Source organism: Felis catus, chromosome B3, assembly GCF_018350175.1.
Source record: "Felis catus isolate Fca126 chromosome B3, F.catus_Fca126_mat1.0, whole genome shotgun sequence".
Classification (NCBI taxonomy): Eukaryota; Metazoa; Chordata; class Mammalia; order Carnivora; family Felidae; genus Felis; species Felis catus.
This window is the reverse complement of record NC_058373.1, coordinates 102,640,376-102,663,853: the sequence shown is the minus strand read 5'-3', so window position 1 is coordinate 102,663,853 and position 23,478 is coordinate 102,640,376. Positions and strand designations below refer to the sequence as shown.

At 39.8% G+C, this 23,478-nt stretch overlaps 1 pseudogene; it reads left to right on the top strand.

The window, feature by feature from the left end:
- Positions 1-12,576: 12,576 nt before the first annotated feature.
- Positions 12,577-13,102, top strand: LOC111560999 (annotated as a pseudogene).
- Positions 13,103-23,478: the final 10,376 nt, after the last annotated feature.

Genomic DNA, 23,478 nt, shown 5'->3' with positions numbered 1-23,478 from the left:
GCATAATACACTCTAGTTCCATTGGGCACATTTTTAATTGCACATTCATTGTTAAAAACACACTTGGCAAATATAAATAAATAAATAAATAAATAAATAAATAAATAAATAAATAAATAAATAAATAAATAAATGCAAAAAAATATTATTACCTAATAGACTCAAATACAGAGGTAACATTTTAAATTTTCTTCCATTTTTAAAAATCTGTTCACATTTTAATCATAATTATGACTACAAATACCAAATGAAGTAATATATGCAAAATTTTTAGAAAACATCCTGTTTTTTAGCATCTATTTTTTCTGACCTTAACTCAAGAAGCTGGCAAGACTGCTACATATTAAAGAGACAAACAAAGAAATGTGATAACTTAAACTTGATTGGACCATCATCAAAAAAAATGTTATGAAAGACATTTGGGATACAAATTGGGGTTATCTGAAAATGGACTGAGTATTGGATAATATTAGAGGACCACTGTTAATTTTCTTGAATGTAATAATATATGGAATTGCAAAACACCTGTTGAAGTATGTAGGAGTAAAAATCATAATGTCTATCACATATTTTCAAATGATTCCACAAAACTATACAAGGATAAAGGAAATGTGGAAAAATGTCAACAACTGTTGAGTCTAAGACGTAGGCGTGCAGGTGTATATTGCACTGTTTTCCAACTTTTCTGTGTGTTTGAAATTTTTCCCCAGTAAAATGCTGAAGAAAAAAAATCCAAAAGAAACATATGGTTCTTCTAGAAAATTTTCAGAAAACAAAAATGTGAGGACAAAAATCAGTGTGGTTTTAAACCTTTTCTTGTATCTGCTGCGATGGTCGCGTTTCTTTGTAAGTACTTGAAGAGTTTATAAAAATCCCCCCTCACATTCTTCTCCTTTCTCTAAAATAGTTATTATCTGGTCTTACTTTCCAGTTCCCACCTCATCTTTGGGGTCCTCTCTTAACATTTTCATGACACTCTTTAATAGTGGAAGCTACACTTTTACTAATAAGAGACCTAAATAATGCTCAGGGTAGAAGATGAATTCATTATTCTTTAGTCTTCACATGACTGGTGTCATTTGCCGAATAGCTTAGATCTGGTGATTAGTATCAGCTATTCAGTAAAACTAAATAAAAAATGTGGGCCACATGCAGGCTGCTTAGTGTTGCATAAGAAACAACAAAACTCCATTTAACCACCACTGCCTACAAGCTTCACCCTAACCAGCCATGTTGCATGGATGAACCATGGCCTAAGGAGTCGGGCAAGAGAACATTAGATATTGGATATTTCAGCATAAACCATCACCACTTTTACCCAAATAATTCTCAAGAGTATAACCTAGTGAGGTCAGACCAGAAGCAACAAATTAAACCAAACCAGCAATATTTACAACATGCACAACTTCACATTAGATGTTTAAATATAAAATGTGCATTTAAAAGATTTTGTTCTCCAGGGACCCCTGGGTGGCCCAGTTGGTTAAGTGTCAGACTCTTGATATCAGCTCAGGTGGTGATCTTGAGGTCATGAGATCGAGCCCCGAGTAGGTTCCATGCTGAACATGGAGCCTGCTTGAGATTCTCTCTCTCCCTCTCTTTCTGCCCCTCCCCTGCTCGCACTCTCTGTTTCTTTCTCTCTCTCTCTCTCTCTCTCAAAATAAACAAACTTTTTAAAAAAAAGTTTTGTCTTCCAGAATGCTTTTGAAACCACACTTCTCTTTGCTGGCTCATATTCAGCTCCTCGTAATAACTCGTAGATCCCAGCCAGTCCTTACCCAGTATTTTTCCTCCCATGGTATGACAGCTCTGTAATTAACCTTCCCCAGCTTTGTTCCATTTATTTCTGACCACATCTCCAATTTACCAATGTCCTTTTATCTGAATCAACAATTCTTAAAAGCCACCTTTTGGTACTTCCAAATATTGTTTTGGAAATTTTATATTTATGAGACAAGGTAAACAGATTGCAAGCTCCATTGCAAATCATCATTCTGTGAAGGCTGTAGAATAATCCCTCTGGATGCCGACTCTCATGACACAGAGCTCTGGATGTCAGCCCTCCCAGCCTTCTCAGAGGTCTCACTCAATCAGCAATATGCTTTCTGTCTGTATCTTCAACCTTTCCCTCTCTGTCAGCCATTCATGCATTCAGGGCTTTCTCCACTCAAATGGAGGAGGAAGGGGAGTTCAGACTCCAGACCACCCCATCTACCCCATCCTTTACAAAGCCAGGTTTCTGGTTGGTTGGTTGGTTGGTTGATTGGTTAGTTAAGAGTATTGGTTAGTTAACTGTATTGACTGTATTCTCACTACCCCTTCACTTATTCCTCATACTACAGTAACCTGCTCCTGCAACCACAACTGGGTTCTGAAACATTTCTCATCAAAGTCACCAATGAACTCTCCACTGTTAATTCACTGATCAATTCTGGAAATGCTTCTCTTTTCTTGACTTCAGTGACCTTACCCACATGCCTCTCCTTCCTCCTCTTTTCCTTGTCTACAGCCTCAAACTCCTTCTCAGCCCCTTTTCGAGTTTATCTTCTCTATTGCTTTTGTGTTGCTGTCCCATGGGGTTCCAGCCTTGTCCCTTTATTTTCTCACTTTGAAGTTCCTCCTTCATCTTATAATCTGCATTCCCAAACAAGGGCCAAGTTGGTGTATTTTGCAACCACTAAGTAAGAGGCATCTGTACCAGTCAGCATTCTCGGGAAATAGAGCCAATAGGTTGTAACATATATTTAGAGAGAGAGAGAGATTTATTTTAAGGATTGATGATTCTTGGGGTGCCTGGGTGGCTCAGTTCGTTAAGCATCCGACTTCAGCTCAGGTCATGATCTCATGGTTCGTGGGTTTGAGCCCTGTGTCAGACTCCGTGCTGGTGGTGCAGAGCCTGCTTAGGATTCTTTCTTCCTTCCTTCCTTCCTTCCTTCCTTCCTTCCTTCCTTCCTTCCTTCCTTCCTTCCTTCCTTCCTTCCTTCCTCTCTCTCTCTCTCTCTCTCTCTCTCTCTCTCTCTCTCTCTCTTCCCTTTTCCCACTTGTGTTCTCTCTCTCTCAAAATAAATAAATAAATAAACTTAAAAAAAAAAAAGAATGGGTGATTCTTTAACTCATGTGATTGTGGAAACTGGTAAGTCCAAAATCTTATAGGTGGGCAGGCAGGATGAAGACTCAGAGAAGAGTCAGTGTTTCAGTTCAAGTCCCAAGGCAGAGTACTGGCAGAATTCCTTTCCTTCCAGAAGGGTCAGGCTTACTCTATTCAGACCTTCAACTGAATATGTAGTCTCACCCACGTTATGGAGGATAATCAACTTTACCCAAAATCTGCTGATTTAAATGTGAATTCCACCTAAAAACTCCTTTACAGAATACTCTAGAATAATGCCTAACCAAATATCTGAATACTGTGGCTTAATCAAGTTGACACCTAAAAGTAACCATTGTGGGTATCTTTGGACTCTGAAAGCAATATACACCACATTTGGGTCAGTCACTCTAACTAATTTAGTGAATAATTTAGATTCCTAACTTTGAGTGGGGCCCAGAACAAAAAATAACTCTGTCCAGGACTTCTGTACTCTATCACCAATTGAGCCTTATGTCCCAGCAGATCCAATAATGATGGAGGTATTGGTATAGGACGAGAATACTACATATAGCCTCTGGCAAGTCTCAATAGAAGAATCATAGTGCAGACTTCCAGGTTTTGGTATATACTGAATGCCACTGTGACCTAATTGAGTTCAAGTACCCGTCCATGAAACACCAAGTGACAAGATGACCTGAGCTGCCCATTATGAATTGGATAACTCTTAGGTCAACCCATAAATTTAGATGTGGGAAAGGATGCTCATCACCAAAAAGATATGGTTTATACAAGACCTACCTTGAGCAGACACTGAAAGCATAAATGAGTTACATAAATATGCTATCTCCTCTAGTGCCATCTCTCCTTCACTCACACCTATGGTCTCATACAAAATTCTGCTTGATCAAGGAAGCAAAAAATTGAGCCTTGTTTAGAGATGCAGCCACACAATATGTGGGCACCAGCTGAAAGTCAACTGCTACAGAATCATAACCCCATTCAAGGGTGGCTGTGAAGGATGATAGGGAGGATAAATCTTCCCAGTGGGCAGAAAGTGAAGCCACATATCTGGTGTGCACTTTGCCTGGAAGGAGAGGTGATTATATATTTAGGGCTACACAGGTTCAAGAGCTGGAGGTTAGTGACCTAGAAGTTACAAGACTGAAGAACTGATAACAAGGAAGTTTAGGAAAGAGGCATGTGGATATATCCACTTAATAATAGACATAGAATATAGGGATATTTGGGATATTTCTTTTCCATGTGAATGCTCATGTAGGGCATAAGATTATAGTCCTCTATAGTCAGGCAAGCAAGATGAGCCACTATGGGTATACCAACCTCTTTCCTCAGCTAGCCTGAAATTTGTTTAAATGAGCTCATGAATAAAATGGCCATGATAAGCAAGGATGGAGGTTATGCAGGGGTCCAAGCATGTGGACTTTTCACCAAGAATAATCTAGCTACTACCACTGCTAAGTGCCCAGCCTACCAACTGGCAGAAACCCACACTGAATCCTGGTACACAGCACCATACCATGGATGGAATAGCAGCCACCAATAGGTGATTCTATTGAACACCTTCCATCATCAAAGGAGCAGTGACTAGTCCTCACTGGAATAGACACTCATTCTAGACAGGGATGTGCCTTCCCTGTAGGCAATGCTTCTGCCATCACCACCATCTATGTACTTACCGAATTCCTATTCACTGTCACCGAATCCCAGACAACATTGTTCTGACAAAAGAAATCACTTCACAGCAAAAAGAATGAGGCAATGGGCTAAGACCCAAGGGATTTGTCAGAAGAAGCCGACATTATAGAATGATTGGAATGCCTATCAAATACCCTGTTTTGGTGACAAATGAGAGACAATGCCTTGCAACATTAGGGTCCTTCTTCTAAGAGATACAATATATATTCTGAATCAACTACAATATTTATGGCTCCTTTCTTTACCCCACAGAGTATATAGGTGTAGAAACCAAGGGGAAGAAGTGAGGGTAGACTTTCTTGTTATTATACCTAATCATTTACTTAACAAAGTTTTGCTTCTGATCTCTTCGGGTCTAGAGGTCTGAACTCACAGAGGAGGAAGGCTTCTACCAAGTTATAGGACATAGTTCAGTTTGAACTGCAAGTTGAGGCTTCCATCTGGCGATTTTGTGTTTTCACAAGCCACTGAATAAGAGGTGGGATGTACTCTACTGACGGGGTGATGGGTCTGCACCCAGGGGATCTGGCCTCAGCTTAGTTCTCTCATAACTACAGTGGCCAACTTTTACAAATTAGCTTGAAGTTTTCCCAATTTTATCACTCAAAGTCTCACATCCCAGAAAAACCCTCAGTCTTAGGCAAACTGGGGCAGTTGGTTACCCAACTAACTTCCCTGAGACACTGAAGGCATTCAGTAAAATTGCTTTAGAGTAGATCTTGTTTATATCAGGCTAAATCCATCACTACCCTCCCAAAATATATCCTTGATGACAGCCAGACTTATTGAGTATCCCAGAGAGAAATGTTTAATGTTACATTGGCTTGTCCCTACTTTCACTCACTTCTCACAATTATCTTCAGTGACGTACATGCCTTTGAGGAAAGAGTGATGCTTCTTTGGCAAGTTGAAGAGAAGGCCCTGGAAGTCACACGTTTCAGCTTAGGTTTGCTCTTCACTCATATTTTCCCATATTTTCTAGGGCATGGATGTACTACTTTGATCATTATCCTTTTTGTGAATTCTCATTAATCTAATTTTTCCAGCGCTATGGAAAGCATAGACTTTAGTTCAGGTCATGGTCTCATGGTTCATGAGTTCAAGCCCCGCATCAGGCTCTGTGCTGACAGCTCCGAGCCTGGAGCTTGCTTCAGATTCTGTGTCTCCTTCTCTCTCTGCCTCTCCTCCTCATATTCTGTCTCCGCCTTTCTCTCTCACAAAAATAAATACACATTAAAAAAAAAAAAGGTATGAAAGAAACCATAGAAATCATCTCATCCAAACCCAACATTTCATGTTCACTTACAGTGCTCTGTTATTTAAACTTCTTTATTTTTGTTTCAGTTTATGATTTGTCATGCTCATTAAGCATTCATTTCCTTAACTGACAAAAAATTACAACTTGTACATTTAATCCAGTGAGTAATTTATTTTTTGCCTGTATAACGATTGTGAGCCCTCACTTTCAAAAACTAGAAAAAGCTCAGTGTTTGTTAGCATCTCATCAAAAATCACTACTCAATGAGGGCTTGTTGATGAGGGACCCTGGTCTTGTAAGTATTGAACATCAGTCTCATTTTCTATTGTGTCTGGGTAATGACATCAGTGATTGTCAAAAGATCAGTTTGCAGATGGACATGGTTTACAGCACCAATCACAGAGAAGAACTCAAGATTAAGATTTATTTCATTTCAGGTCAGCAACAACTAAGGTAAAACAATACCTTCCCACAAAATCTCCCTTGGTGCCACTCTCAACCAAATAACAGGGTAGATCATTAGTTTTGTATTATGTTCTTATGAATCAGTTCTAACTTTCTGATGACAACAATAAGAAAGAGCAGAATTTGCAGAAACAATGACTGTGAATTTTACACACCAACCAAGAAATATTTACCATGCTTCAAAACTCATGCCAGGGCTTATCAGCATCTACCTGCTGGGAAATTGCCAGGAGAAAAAGATTTCTATTGTCAGCTAAAAGACAAAGAGAGATTTTTTTAACCATTTTTTTCCTCCTTTGACTTTAAAATTCATTCTTTTATGACTTTATTTCCTCCTGTTGAGTGCATTGGGACTATTATGGGATATCTGAACTCCCACTGGTCCAGGAGATTGAAAAGAAACCAAGATTACAAGAGTAGGGGGTCAACATTACTAAACTCCTTTCAGCTCCTAGCCTGACAGTAGAGGATGCAACGTCAAGATGAGCAAAAAGCCCCGATCCAAGCATTAATACCCGACGAAGTTCTATAAATACTTTTGTCAGAAGTTATTTAATATTGGGGAAAGAGAAATAACAGATATCTCTGAAAGAAAAAAAAATGTTTTTATTAAGAAGAGTTTAAATCAACAGCTGATGCATTACACAACAGCATCAGATTTGAATGATCTCCCAACTTTTTTTCTGGTTTCTTCTCATAAATCCTGTAGTTAATCGTGTCGCATCAAGTTGTGGGATTGTACTGTAAGTGGCAAACAATTCTCAAAGGGCTCCAAAGCAGAAACCAATTCTAGATTAGAGCTATAAGATCCTTTAAAAGTCGGGGAACTTTAAGGTGGTGCCTCATAGATCCTTGCAGACAGACAGAAGGCCTTCTAAGGATTTTAGAGTGTATTCTGCAGACTTTCTCTGTTTCGACAACGGGGATTCTAAGAATCTAAGGCCATTGTCTCACGGCAGGTTTACAGGGAGTCCAATGTAGACGGAAGCTTATCTCAAAGAGATTTGTGAGTCTGACTTCTGTATAATGGAATGTATTATAAATTGACACGAGTCCACAAAGTTTATAAAGTAATTATATCAGCATGATCTGGAAAAGAGACATACAGCTCCTGCATATCTTTACCAGCATTTCTCAGAGTGCAGTTCACAAATTACTTGTGATCTACATCAGACCTCCTGATCTGAATGGGGAGAGGGGCAGGAGTCGGGGCATACCCAGGAATCAATATTTTTAATAGGTAATACTATGGATGTTAAAGTTAGATATCCACCTCAAACAGACCGATTTACTCCTTCCTCCTACATGTATTGTTCTTTGTGGCACTGCCTCCCAATCTCTCATGTTGGAATACCACTGCCTTCCATCCCTCACATAATATCCATAGTTTAAGTTTTATGCATTCTGTCCTTTCAGTAAACAGTAGTGGATCAATTAGACAAGGAAAACGTGATGCCTATTTCACATTAGACACACAAAAATTAATTTGAAATGGATTGTAGCCTTAACTATGAAAAGTAAGATAATACTTTTAGAAGAAAACATAGGAGAATATCTTCATAATCTTGAGGTAGAAAAAAGCGTAAGCATAAAACAAAAGAACAAAAAGTATGCTTAATTAAAATTAAGAACTTATTTTAGTAAGAGTGAAATGCAGGGTAGAGCTGGGAGAAAAATTTGCAGTACCCATATCCAACAAAGTATTTGTATCTGGGATAAGTAAAAAACTCCTACAACTCTAAAAGAAAAAGGCAGACATACTATTTTATTATAGCTATTCTACTGGGTGTGAAGTGGTATCTCCTTGTAGTTTTGATTTGCATTTTACTAATAATTAACGATGTTAAGCATACTTCTTTTAAATAAGTTCTACTCACAACATGGGGCTTGAACTCACGGCCCTGAGATCAAGAGTCAAATGCTCTACCAACTGAGTCACCCAGGCACCCAAAGCATCTTTTCATATACCTGTTGGCCATTTGTAGATCTTCTTTGGAGAAATGTCTGTTTAAGTCCTTTGTGCATTTTTTTAATGTTTATTTATTTTTAAGAGAGAAAGAGACAGATTGTGAGAGGGGGAGGGGCAGAGAGACAGGGAGACACAGAATCTGAAGCAGGTTCCAGGCTCTGAGCTGTCAGTACAGAGCCCGACACAAGGCTCGAACTCACGAACTGTGAGATCATAACCGGAGCCGAAGTCGGACGCTTAATCACTGAGCCACCCAGGCACCACTGTGCATTTTCAAATTAGATTATTTGTGGGTTTTTTTTCTGCTGTTGAGTTGTATGGTCAGAAGCCTTCATATTTTTTTTAATTTTTTTTTTTCAACGTTTATTTTTGGGACAGAGAGAGACAGAGCATGAACGGGGGAGGGGCAGAGAGAGAGGGAGACACAGAATCGGAAACAGGCTCCAGGCTCCGAGCCATCAGCCCAGAGCCTGACGCGGGGCTCGAACTCACGGAGCACGAGATCGTGACCTGGCTGAAGTCGGACGCCCAACCGACTGCGCCACCCAGGCGCCCCAGAAGCCTTCATATTTTAAAAATGTTTGTACTACCCAAAGAGATGTACAGAGTCAATGCTATCCCCATCAAAATTTCAATGATATTTTTTACTGAAATACAGAAAACAATCCTAAAATTCATAGGGAACCACAAAAGACCCAAAATAGCTAAAGCAATCTTGATAAAGAAGAACAAAGATGAAGATATTAACACTTTCTGATTTCAAAATATATTAGAAAGCTACAGTAATAAAACAATATAGTATTGGTATAGACAGATAGATAGACCAATGGAATGGAATAGAGACATTCCCACACAGAGACAAACCCACACATTTATAGTCAATTGATTTTTGACAAGAGTGCAAAGAATACACAATAGAGAAAAGACAATCTCTTCAATAAATAGTGCTAGGAAAATTGGATATCCACATGCAAAAAAAAAAAATGAAATTGGACCCCTACCTTACAGCATACACAAAATTCAACTCAAAATGGGTTAAAGACTTAAATTTAAGACCTACAACTGTAAAACTTGTCCAAAAAAGTATAGAGGAAAAGCTCCTTGACATTGGTCTTGGTAATGATTTCTTGGTATCATACCAAAAACACAGGCAACAAAAGCAGAAGTAAATAAGTTGGACTACATCAAACTGAAAAGTTTCTGTACAGCAAAGGAAGCAATCAACAGACTGAAGAGACAACCTACAGAATAGGAGAAAATATTTGCAAATCATGTGTCTAAAAGCGGGTTAATTTTTTTTTTTTACGTTTTTGTTTTGTTTCATTTTTTGAGAGAGAGAGTACATGAGCAGGAGAGGAGCAGAGAAAGAGGAAGAAAGAGAATCCCAAGCAGGCTCCACACTGTCAGTGCAGAGCCCAACCCAGGGCTCAATCTCACAAACCATTGAGATCATGACCTGAGCCAAGATCAAGAGTCAGACACTTAACCAATTGAGCCACCAAGGTACCTAAAAGGGAGTTAATTTTTAAACATCCATTTTAAGTCTCATTCAAGGCCTCAATAGTCACGGACACATGAAGTGTCTTCTTGTAAGTGGTGCAAGTGCATCCAGAACAACGTGGAGCCCACACAGCATGGACCCAACATAGCACTGACTGGTCAGGGTCCTGTTGCTACTGGGTGGAGTCTCCTGGCACCCAGTGGCCCCAGATCTCTGACCTGGGCTAAGATACAAGAAGTATGACCACAATGGGGAAGGGGAAAAATAATAGAGGAAGTCCTTGACTTTGAGATGTGAAAAAAAGGGAACCAACCATATTTTTCTCTTGTGCACACAAGCACATCAGAGCATTCTAGAACTGTCATTCCTAAAATTAAACAGAAACCTTTGTTTGGAGATCAGCTCCAATGTGCCCATTAGATCTCAGTTCAGAGCCTCTTCTGCCTGTTTCCCCTTCAGAAGTCTCATAATGCATGGCCCCGGGGCCCATAGCCTTGTATCATGTTTTTGGTTTTTTTGTTTGTTTATCTGTATGTTTATCTTCATCAGATTGAAGAATGATGCTAAACAATACTACCCAAGAGTGTGGGTATGGTTGGAAAGATTAGTGAAAGGTTTGTATTTTGGTTTGTGGCTCTAGTCATTGCTTGCCTCTCAAGCCGCCTGTTTCAATTCAAATTAAGCAGTGCTTCTCAGACTTGTGTGTGCCAACATGCTGTACGTGCAGCTGCTGCCTTCCGTCCATCACAGCTCAACTTAACCCACTCCAAGTTCCAGGTCAGCATTTCCTGATTGCATTCCTTGTCCCTGTCATGCTTCGAGCTGCCCTACTTCTAGCCATTCATCACCTAGCAATTGTCGCTGTTAGCTATCTCTCTCACATGACCAGTCCTGCAAAGTGTGCCAGACGGGGATGCCAGTGGGCTGCTGCAAGCCAGAATGTTGCCTGGGATTTGTTAGTGATCTTAACTATCATAGATAAATGTCACTGGCAAAAATCTGTGTTGAAGCTAAATGAAATACCCAGCACACTGAAGACCTATCTCCTTGTCTACAAAGTTAGAAAAGCATCCTTGATTCCATGCTTGGGCTGCCACAAGCTTGAGAAGATCCTTTAGTTCTGCTGTTACCTAAGTCTTAGGGTCATTGCAAGAACTGAATAATTATATAAAGCAGTTAGAACAATGCCTGTCACCGTAAGAGTTTTGTGTGTTTGTTATTGCTATTTTTCTGCTCACTCTGCTTAGTATGCTTAGGTTGACAACTTCAGATCATTTATTTATTCCTTCAATCAATATGTACTGAGTACCTATGATGTTCTAGGTACTGTGGACAGTGATCCATTTCCTTTGTGGCAAGCCTTGGCATGGTCATCTAGAAACCCCTTTGTACTCACAGCTGTGCAACTATGGAAACAATAAGACCTCAGAGAAGAAATTGCTGACCAGCGTGCCTAGGAAGACAAATCCCTAGGTAGCTTCTTTTGATTCCCATGCTCCAAGAATAGCCTAGGCACACAGAGAAGGGCATCTACTCGAACAGATACTCTCTCCCTCTCCCCACTTCCCCATTCACCCAGAAACTCTGAAATATTCTCAAGCAGGAGAGGAGGTTGGAGAGAGGACAGGAGCAGATAAAGAGGGAGGTATAAAGGAACGCTGCAAACTGCTAAGGTTATCTTTTCAGCCAATATGGCAAGCTGAAGGTGCAAAATAGAATTAAATTGATTTAGAGAAAAGTATTAGGGTAAAGCATATGAAATTGCTGATATTTGATCATTTTTAACCTAAAACACATCAGTTTCATATGGCTCATCCTGTAGAAGGTGCAATATTTCTTGTGCTTCCTGAGTTTGTAAAATAGTCATATCTGCCACACCTGTTTTAAATTGTTTACCTTGGAAAAGCTCAGGTATAAGGAATCATCATCATGAGAATTGGGCCTCAAATTGAAACATGAATACAAATCTGGGCTACCTGTGTTAGAAATTTGATGAATGAGATCTCAGAAGCCCAGATAACAACATGTGGAAGGCTTATTTATTCTATTTAATAAACCAACATCAACTGATTGGATTATCTTACTTTAGTTCACTTTCTAGCTGGATCCTAGTAACGCTCCTTCACAAAATGGGTTTGCTAAGATTTGGGGTCTCTAGAACTTCTCAGGGACCAGAAGGGCTATATTCCTTGCCAACGTTATTTATCCTTATTAATTCTTTACGTATATTCTTATCTGGTTGGATCCAGAGTTTAGATTACGTATTTTTTAGAGGGTGACTCTCTACATCACCAAGAGTATTAACATTCCACTTAAAATGAACTCCAAAACATGTTCCACACATCTTAAAAATAGGTTTACTCAGGCAGTATGCCCAGTGGTCCTGCTGATCTGTCTCTTGCTTCAACGGTGTTTGGATGGAACAAACCCAGGGATGCCTCTTCTACCAGCCCCCGACCACCAACCAACCTTTTTTTCCAGTCAGAACCTTATCAGAGCCATCTTCTTAGCCACCCTCTACCTCCAGAACCAGCCAACATCCTATTTTGAGCTTAGCTCTTTATTACAGATCAACCATGAACTCCCAGATTCATCAGAATTACTCCATCCAGGTGGAGTCCACTGTCAGCCGCCTGGTCAACATGCATCTGAATACCTCCTACACCTACCTCTCTCTGGGCTTCTTTTTTGAGCACCGTGATGTGGCTCTGGAGGGCGTGGGCCCCTTTGTCCTCGGGTTGGCTGAGAAGGGTTGAGGGCACTGAACTTCTGTCGAAGATGCCAAACCAGCATGGCAACCATGTCCTCTCTTCCAGAAGGTACAGAAACTGTCCCAAGATGAGTAGGGTAAAACCCTGGATGGCATGGAAGCTGCCCTGGTTCTGGAGAAGAACCTGAACTAGGCCCTTTTGGATCTGCATATCTTGGATTCTGCCCACGAAGACCCCCATCTTTGTGACTTCCTGAAAAACCACTTCCTAGATGAGGAGGTGAAGCACATCAAGAAGATGGGGACCACCTGATTCACCTTCGCAGGCTGACTGCCTCTAGGCTGGGCTGGATGAAGATCTCTTCCAAAGGCTCACCTTCAAGCACAACTAGGAGCCTCAAGACCAGCAGCCTTTGAGAGGCCCCTCAGGCATCCCCCAGGTGCCAGGGCTTGTGCCAGAGCCTCTCCCTGCAGCCACTAGGCAGCTTTTTAACCACCCTGGAGCTCTCTCCCAAGCTGTGGACCAAATGGAAACAATAAAGTTTTTGCAGACACACACACACGCAACAAAAACAGGTACATGCAATGTCCCAGCAAATTCTCCATGTAGGAATTTACTTGAAGAATATAATTAAAGACATACAAAAAGATATAGGTTTAAAGATTGTGTAAGAGAACAAGTGGCACAAACTAGGATAATTCAAGTGGGATTGATTTACAAAGAAATGGAGGAGCTGTAGGAAAGGCACAGGGGATGGTGCAGGTACCCAGGGCTTGTGGAGGGGCAGAACTGTCACTGTCCCTAGGCCCAGAGGAAAAGGACAAGGGAAGGACTGGTTCTGAGAACTGGGAAGAGAGAATTGGCCACCTTGAGAAGGTCTCCTTCAGCTGAGAGGCACAGCCAGCTCTAGGAGACCTCACAAGGAAGGAGCCAGGGACTAATACCCTGATCTCACTCTTGGCCTTTTCTCCAGTCTCTTGAAAGAACTCTGTGTTGGCTGAACCTGACTGGAAGCCAGAGGGCAAAGGAACCAGTGAATGTTCTCCCTAAAGGAGAGCAGATGGGGAAGAGTAGAAAGTGGATCTAGTGGAATAAATGAGATAATCTGGCATAAAGATGTTCATCGCAGCCCTGTTCACAATAACATAAGATTGAAAGGAGCCTAAATGTCCCAGAAGACTAGGGGGAAAGTTGAACAATTTAAGGTATGTATACCAAATGAAGTGCTATGGAACCATTGTAAATATTGACCCAGAGCTCACAAAATAACTCATACAATGTGCTTTACCTTTTGTTTTAAAAATTATATATGGACACAGGTATGTGTTCTTCTATATATGCATATACAATACATGCACACACATTCATAGAAGAAAAGAGGTTTAGAGTGTATACATCAATATGTAAATGGTAGTTATCACAGGGAGAATAGGGTTATAGGTAATTTTATCTAGGATTTGTTTTTTGTTTTTGTTTTGTTTTGTTTTGAGCAGGGCAAGTTTAATATAAAGAATTATTAACTATGGCAGAAGACTGGAGTAACAAGGAGTCATCTGGTAAGAAATGAAGAGAGCTGTAAAGAATATAAGCGGTACACGGGGCGCCTGGGTGGCACAGTCGGTTAAGCGTCCGACTTCAGCCAGGTCACGATTTCGCGGTCCGTGAGTTCGAGCCCCGCGTCAGGCTCTGGGCTGATGGCTCGGAGCCTGGAGCCTGTTTCCGATTCTGTGTCTCCCTCTCTCTCTGCCCCTCCCCCGTTCATGCTCTGTCTCTCTGTCCCAAAAATAAATAAACGTTGAAAAAAAAAAAAAAGAATATAAGCGGTACACATATGAGGGGCAGCCACAACCCCTAGGTCTAAGAAGGCCCAAGGACCCTCCCCACCAAGAGCTGAGAAGATCTGTCAGAGAGGGTGTGGCCATGGGTTGGCAGGGAATTCACTGTGCTACTGTGTGGTCCAAACTTGCTCAAAATCCCCCCCCCCCCACCTAGGGTGCCAGGGAGAACTACTAATGGGAGGTGTCTTACCAGAACCATTCTGTTGCAAAACCACTGGAAGAGTAGGGTAGGTCTGTTGGGGAAAGTTTCTGGAACAAGGAGGGAAAAGATCTTGTGTCTACTATGAAAACTCCCTGTACTAGTCAAATTTAACATGTGTCAACTGGCAAAGGGAAAATATATAAGGACCCATCTCCATTTTTGCAGAATGGGGAATAAAGTTTGAATTTGAGGTTGAAAAGCAATAAATTGGTAACTGGCATTCACTCCAAACCTACCACTGGCATGTGAATACACGCAGATATGAGTATGGTTTTATAACCTGCTATTTTCTTGCAATAAATGCTGTGGGCATCTTTTCTTGTTAATAAATATAGATGTGCATCAATGTTTTTCATTATTAAATAGTATATATACACTTTGTTTTATATAACTGATTCCCTACTGGTAAACATTTAAATTGTATCTTATTTTTACTATTCCAAGCAATGCAGTGTGGAACTTCTTTATATGATTATTTTCTCACAATAAATTCAAGAAGTTGAGTTATTGGATTAACATTTCTGTGTTAAATTGGTAAGGGTACCTGTTGGGTACATTATTTATTTGATTTAGCACAAAAAAAAAAAGCATTTTTCATTCTATGCATTTCTCCAGAATGTATGAAAAAATGCCACTTAAAACATCTGATCTGGTATCCAAGTCAAACAAGGTCAAACACCAGTGTGGTTCCAGAAAGAATTTCTCTGAGAGCTAGGTAGACTGGCCAAGAAAGCTAATTGTTAAAGATGGTACTCATTCTGGCTCTTCACTAAAACAGCATATAGGATCTTTTTTATTTTACTTTATTTGAGAGAGAGAAGACAAGTGGGGAAAGGGGGAGAAGGAGGGAGAGAGAGAGAAAAAGAGAGAGAGAGAGAAGATCTTAAGCAGCCTCCACACACAGTAAGCAGCCTGATATGGGGCTCGATCCCACAACCCTGGGATCACAACCTGAGCTGAAATCAAGAGTCAGATGCTCAACCAACTAAGTCACCCAGGTGCCCCTAAAATAGTATATAGGATCTTTTAAATTAATAAACTGAAATTTTTAGAGCAGTTTTATTTAGGTTCACACCAAATTGAGCAAAAGTACAGAGAATTCTCATTTACCCCCTGCCTCCCCCACATGCACAAACTCCCCTACTCTAACAATCCTCACCACAGTGGTACATTTTTTACAGTTGATGAACCTACATTGACACGTCATTATCACTCAAAGTTTATATAGTTTACATTAGTCTACATTATATTCAGTCTTGGTGTTGTGCATTTTATGGGTTTTGACAAATGTATCTACCATTGTGATATACAGAATAGTTTCACTGCCCTGAAAATCCTCTGTGTTTGACCTATTTATTCTTCCCTCCCCCCAACCCCTAGAGACCATCAAGCATTTTATTGTCTCCATAGTTTTGTTTTTTCCAGAATGTCATATAGTTGGAATCACACAATGTGTAGCCTTTTCAGAGTGGCTTCTTTCACTCAGTAACACTTATTTAATTCTCCTCCATGACTCTTCATGGCTTGATAGTTCATTTCTTTTCAGCACTGAATAATATCCCATTGTCTGTATGTACAGTTTATCTATGTTGGTTGCTTCCAAGTTTGGGCAATTATGAATAAAGCTTCTATAAACACCCATGTGCAGGTTTTTGTCTAGACATAAGTTTTCGATTAAGTTGGGTGAATACCAAGGCATGTGATTGTTGGATCATAAGAGAATGTTTGGTTTTGTAAGAAACTGCCAACCTGTCTCCCAGAGGGTCTGTATTATTTTGCATTCCCACCACCAATAAATGAGAGTTCCCATTGCTCCACACCACCAGTTAGTGTGGTCAGTGTTTTGTATTTGGGCCATTCTGATAGGTATGTATTCCTATCTTGTTTCAATTTGTAATTCTGTAATGATGTACAATGTTGAACATCTTTTCATATGCTGTTATCATCTGTACATCTTTTTTGGTGAGGTGTCTGTTAAGATCTGTTGCCCATTTTTAAATTGGGTTGCTTGTTTTCTTGTTGAGTTTTAACAGCTCTTTGTATAGTTTGAATAACAGTCCTTTGTTGATGTATCTTTTGAAATATTTTCTCCTAGTTTGCAGCTTGTTTTCTTATTCTCTTGCCGGAGTCTTACACTGAGCAGAAGTTTTTGATTTTAATGAAGTCCAGCTTATCAGTTATTTCCTTCATGGATCACCCCTTTGGTGTTGTATCTAAAAAATATTATCACCTAAAATCATTTAGGCTTCTTCCTATATTATTTTGCAGGAGTTTCAGAACTCTGCAGTTTACATTTAGGTCTGGATCCATTTTGTGTTAATTTTCGTAAAGGATATAAGGTCTGTGTCTAGATTAATTTCTTTCGCATGTAGATGTCTAGTTGTTCTAGCACCATTTGTTGAAAAGACTATCTTTGCTCCATTGTATTGCCCCTGCTCCTTTGGCAAATATCAGTTGATGATATTTATGTGGGCCTATTATTGGGCTCCCTATTCTGTTCCACTCATCTATTTGTCTATTCTTTTACCAACACACACTGTCATATTACTATAGCTTTATCATAAGTCTTGAAGTTGGATAGTGTCAATCCTCCAATTTTGTTCTCTTTCAACATGGTGTTGGCTGTTCCAGGTCTTTTGTCTCTGCATATAAACTTTACAATTAGCTTGTCTGTATCCACAAATAATTTGCTGTGATTTTTATTGGAGTTGCAGTGAATCTGTAGATCAAGTTGGGAAGAACTGACCTCTCGACAATATCAACTTTTCCTATCCATGTACATTAAATATCTTATTTAGCTCTTATTTGATATTTTTCATCAGTTTTATAGTTTTCGTCATAAATACCTTATACATATTTTGTTACAGTTAGTCCTGAGTATTTCATTTTTGGGGGTGCTCATGTAAGAGATAACATATCTTATTTTCCAAATTATATTGTTCATTGCTCATCTATAAGAAAGTAACTGACTTTTATATATTAACTTTGTACCCTGCCACTTTGCTATAATTGCTTATTAGTTCCAGTATGGTTTTTTTGTTGATTAAATTTCCAGCAGAATAAAATGGGGCTATTTTACTCCTATTCTCCAGCAAATATCCCTGCCAACTTTATTGACTACACTATCTGGATAACCGTATGCAACCTACTCATTAAATATTTCTTCTTTACAGAGTTCTTCCCTAGTTCCTAGAGCAGTTTAAGAACACTCATTTTATGTTCTTATAGATACTTGTTTTTATCATAATACTAATGCTTTACTTTCATTAATAATTAAAATTCTTTCTGCCTATCTGCAGTGTAAAGTTCTTGGAAATCAAGGACTTTGTCTTCCCTGTTCATCACTGATACATAGTATAGACCCTCAATGCATGTTTGTTGAAGAATGAATAGATGATTGTATCCTCCCTTCCAATCACCACGAAAAAGCTGAATTATTCTTTATTTATCATACAGACTCGAACTAGGAAACTGAAACCAGTTAAGTATTTAAAGCAGATGGAACTTACTATGGTGAATGGAAACATAGGAGATAGAAGAGGTCAAGAAGACCACCAGGAAATATAAGTTACCCCAGGTATTTGCAACAGTAGGAAGGTCTGAGGATTCTCAAGCTGGAGGGACAGTAGGAAGAACTGATATTATAGAAACTAGGGGCTCCAGTTCTGTAGGTCAGAAGTCCAAGTAAGAGTCTTGTGTTTAGAATCTCACCAGGCCAAAATCGTGGGGTCAGCAGGACTGCAGTTGATTGCAGGAGTTCTGAAGACGAATCTGCTCCCAAGCTCACTGAGATTGTTGGCAGAATTCAATTCCATGTGGATGTAGGATTGATGTCCTTGTGTCCTTGCTGAGTGTCAAACAGGGATGATTCTCAACATGGCTGCCTCCATGTCTCATGGCCCCCTGCCTCTATCTTCGAAGCCAGCAATGGCGGATAAAGTCTTTCTCATGTTTCAACCTCTCAGACTTCCCCTTCTGACTCATTTCTCCTGTTCCCAGTAAGAAAACGTTCTCTTTAAGTAGTGCTTTGAGCCCAACGTGGAGCTCAACACAGAGCCCAACACGGAGCCCATCGCAGAGCTTAATCTCATGACTCTGAGATCAAGAGTCAGATGCTTAACCAACTGAGCCACCAAGACATACCTGGAAATGTTCTCTTTTTAAGGGCTTCTGTGATTAGAGCGAATCCCTTTGGGTAATCAGGACAATCTCCCCATCTCAGGTCCATAACCTTAATCATATCTACAGAGTCCCTTTTGCCATGTCTCATTTAACATTTTCACAGGTTCTGGGGATTAGGAAATGGACATCTTTGGAGCATCATTATTTTTCCTCCCATTGGCCAAACTCGGCTAAAACTCAGCTAAATTGATATAAGGGCCTAGGAAGTAGGCCTGCAGAGCAGAAGAATAAGTAATAGATTTGAAAGTAAACAGGCTTAGGTTCACCATATTTCAAGATAATAACATTTTTTTCTTCACCAACTAGGGCTGGCTTAGTAGATAATTGGCCAGCTTTCTAGTTGCTGTCCAAAACAACGAATTAATCCCATTTACTATAAAACAAGACAAAACAAAACAGTGATAGCACATCCTGCAATGAGATTAATTCAAACGATGCAATTGTCAATTGGCTTCCATAATCCTTCCAACTCTGTTTCTGAAATGGAGGTCAGTTAAAATTCTTATCTTCTGCAGAGAAATATGGAAATGAGGGATAGGTCAGGCAGGGAAATGGCAGACAATTCCAGCCTTAAGCGCAGAGGTTGAAAGCAAGTCCCTGGGTGTACAGTATATTCTTGGCTCAATCTCTCTAGAGCAGGCCATCAAGATAAGTGCCAACTAACAGAGATTCCTGGAACCTTTGCTGCTGTCCCAGAAGACTCAGCCAACCACAGGCCCCAGAACTGTCTCCAGCAATGTCAATAAACTGCCACCAGTTAATATCAAACTCCAGCAGGGACCAGGATAGCACAGTTATGCCCCTAAACCTGTCCACCACCCTACAGTCATTTCATTGACCGAATAACAAGACTCTGCATTTTATACAGCTTAAGTTTCTGCACTCCACAAGCCAGAGAGGGATTATTTACAGTGTTACACTATTATTTTTAGTAAACATCCTCCCACATTTTCTTGCTTCTCATTAGTAACTCTGTATGGCAACAATACCTCAAAGGGAACAGCAACTTTATTTTTTTATTTTTTAATGTTTATTTATTTTTGAGAGACAGAGAGAGTCGGAGCATGAGCAGGGGAGGAACAAAGACAGAGGGAGACTCGGAATCCAAAGCAGGCTCCAGGCTCTGAGCTGTCAGCACAGAGCCTGACGTTGGGCTCGAACCCATGAACCATGAGATCATGACCTGAGCTGAAGTCAGACACTCAACCGACTGAGCCACCCAGGTTCCCTGGGAACATCAACTTTAAACTTTGTGAAAGCAAGGGAAAAACTGTTGCCAGTGATAGTACCAGCTCAGGAATGAGAACACTATCTTCACACACCTTACCAGAGTTGTGAGGAGGAGCTTGACCACAAACACCCAGGTCCCCTCTGAGTGGAAACCCTTCTCAAGGGTCACACCACTGAAGAGAATCTGCTCTGGTCTGACTTTCATTTGTGCTGCCCCAACTCTACCATGCCTTATCTGTCTTGTCCTACTCAGGTCAATAGTACGGTGTCACTTTCTCCTATTTTTGGTCTTTTGCATGAAGACTCAGTCTTTCTTTTATGTGGTTATTTAAAATTCACCTTAAGGACAGTTCTTGAAGAAGTTTGTTTCCTCCAATACTCTGTACAAATGCAGACCTCTGTTACCAAATGCCCTAAGAATGATGCTTCTCTCCGTTCTCCTGGCCAAGGAGATTTCTCTTCCCTCTAGAATGACTTCTCTGCCTTCTCTCTTCAGTCACCTGAAGAATATGCTCTCATATTACCAGCCATCAAAGGGTTAACTTTCCTTTAGTGAAAAGAGAAACTTTCTGATTGAGGTCTGAGCTGAAAACCAATGCCTCTTAGGGCAGGAACTTGTGTTATGTGATCTTTAAAATCAATGCTTTGACATTTTTCCTAGCTGCTAAATCTTGGTTCTTTTTTAAATTTTATTTTAAAATTTACACACAGTAATATTTATTCTCTTTGTTGTACAGGTCTATGAATTTTGACAAATAGAGTGCATAACCACCACAGTTAACATTCAGAGTGGTTCCATAATCCCAAAAAACTCCTTCATGCTGCGTCTTTGCGATCAACCCCTCCCAACCCCTAACAACTACTGATCTGTTCTCAGTCCTTATAGTTTTGCCTTTTCAAGATCATTATATAAATGACATCTTATAGCCTGTTGAGTGGTTTCTTTCACTAAGCACAATGCATTTGAAAGTTATTCACGTTGTGTATATCAGTAGTTCACTCCTTTGTGTGGTATTCCATTGTGTGGGTATTCTTTTCCTGTGGCTGCTGTAACAAATTACCATGGACTTGGTGGCTTAAAGCAAACAAATGTACTCTCCCATATCTCTGGAGTCCACAAGTCTGAAATCAGTATCCCTGGGCCTAAGTCAAGGGGGAGGCAGGACCTTTGGAGGCTGCAGGGAAGAAGACTTGCCTGGCCTCTTCCAGCCCCAGGTGGCTTCTAGCAATCTGTGGTTTATGGCCACATCACTCCAGTCTCTGGTTTTGTGGTTGCAGTACCTTTTCTTATGTCTATCTGGAGTCAAATCTCCTTTCGCCTCTCTCTTACGAGAATACACTGAATCCCCCCATCTCAAGACACTTAATCACATCTGCAGTTCTCTTTTTGCTATATAAGGTAACATTCAGAGGATCCACATTTTAGGACATGGATATCCTGAGGGGTGCCATTATTCAACCTTTGACATATGGTTATGCCACAAATTATCTATTCAGTGGCCCATTCGAGGACATTTAGGTCATTTCCAGTTTGGGACAATTAAAACTAAAGCTGCTATAAATATTTGCATGAAGGGTTTTGTGGGAACATAGGTTTTCATTTTTCTTGGGTAAATACCTAAAAGTGGGATTGCTGAGTCAAATCTTAATAGATGTTCAAGTTTATAAGAAACGGTCAAATTACTTCCAAAGCGGTTGTACCATTTCACATTCCCACCAGCAGTATGTGAGAGTTCCAATTCCTCCACTTCTTATCAGCACTTGGTATTGTCCGTTTTCCTGATTTTAGTCATTCTAGTAGGTGTTTAGTTTTATTTCCTTGTGGTTTTAATTTGTACTTCCCTAATGATGGTGATGGTGAGCATTTTTTCACGTGTTGAAATGTTAACGTTACATCATTTCATGCCCTCTCTCTGTTGGCGGCATTTTTACTTAGCTCTCTAAGTGTACTTTAGTAATGATGTAGAAATAATTAACCACTTAATAAGCAAAAATCTTAGAATTATTAACGCTTCATGAAATTAAAACTACCAAGTAATTTTCAGTGTAGAGAAATAGTAACCATCAAAGTGAATCAATACAGCAACCAAAAGCAAGCAACTGACCACAAAATGGGCAGAAGTCTGAAATAGATATTTTTCCAAAGAAGACATACAAGAGAGGTAAGTGTGCTGCAGGTGGGCCGGGTGGGGGGACAGGGGACAAAACAAAAAAGAAAAGAAAAAAATAAGACATAGAGATGTCCAACAAGAACATGAAGAGATGTTCAATATCACTAATTATTAGGGAAATGCAAATCAAAACCACAATGAAATATCATCTTGCACCTATTAGAATGGCTATTAGCAAAAAGACAAGAAATAACTAGTGTTGGAGAAGATCTAGAGAAAAAGAAACCCTTGCAGATTGTATGTGGAATTGTAAATTGGTACAGTCACCATGGAAAATGGTATGGAGATTCTCCAAAAATTTAAGATTAGAACTACTGTGTGATCCAGCAATTCCACTACTGAGTATCCAAAGAATAAGAAAACACTAATTCAAAAAGACACATACACCCCTATGTTCATTGCAACATCACTTACAATAGCCAAGATATGGAAACCATATACACACATGCACACGCACATGCGCTGCTGCGCACACACACACACACACACACACACACACACACACACACATAATGGAATACTACTCAGGCATAAAAAAGAATGGGATCTTGCCTTTTGCAACAACATGGATGGAGCTTGAGGGTATTAGGCTAAGTGAAAAAAAGTCAGGAGGAGAAACACAAATATTGTATGATTTCATTCACATGTGGAATCTTAAAAACAACAAAAATGAACAAACAAAGCAAAACAAACTCAGATGTAGAGAACAGATTGCTGGTTGGACAAAAGGGATAAAGGGAATCAATTGTAGGGTGATGGATGATAGCTAGACTTTTGGGGTGACCGTTTTGTAGTACATACAAATACTGAATAATAATGTTGTATGCCTGAAATGTACATAATTTTTTTAACTGAGTCAATACAATATTCACAAAATATACCCAAGGTGCATGGTTAGTAGGAGATGATTAGCAAGATGATTGATAAAGAGTATGTCTATAATACACATGTGGGGTTTTTTTCATCTTTATGAACCCGTTTGCATTAAGAATCTATAATGACTAAAATAATTCAGGAGTGTTTCCTTTGAAAAAGTGGGTGTGATATGGTACATCTACCTCAGGAAGTCCATATAATTAGGTCTTCAGGGCATACATGGATGTGAAGTCTAACAAATAAATTTGCTTTAAAGTAAGTTTCTTAA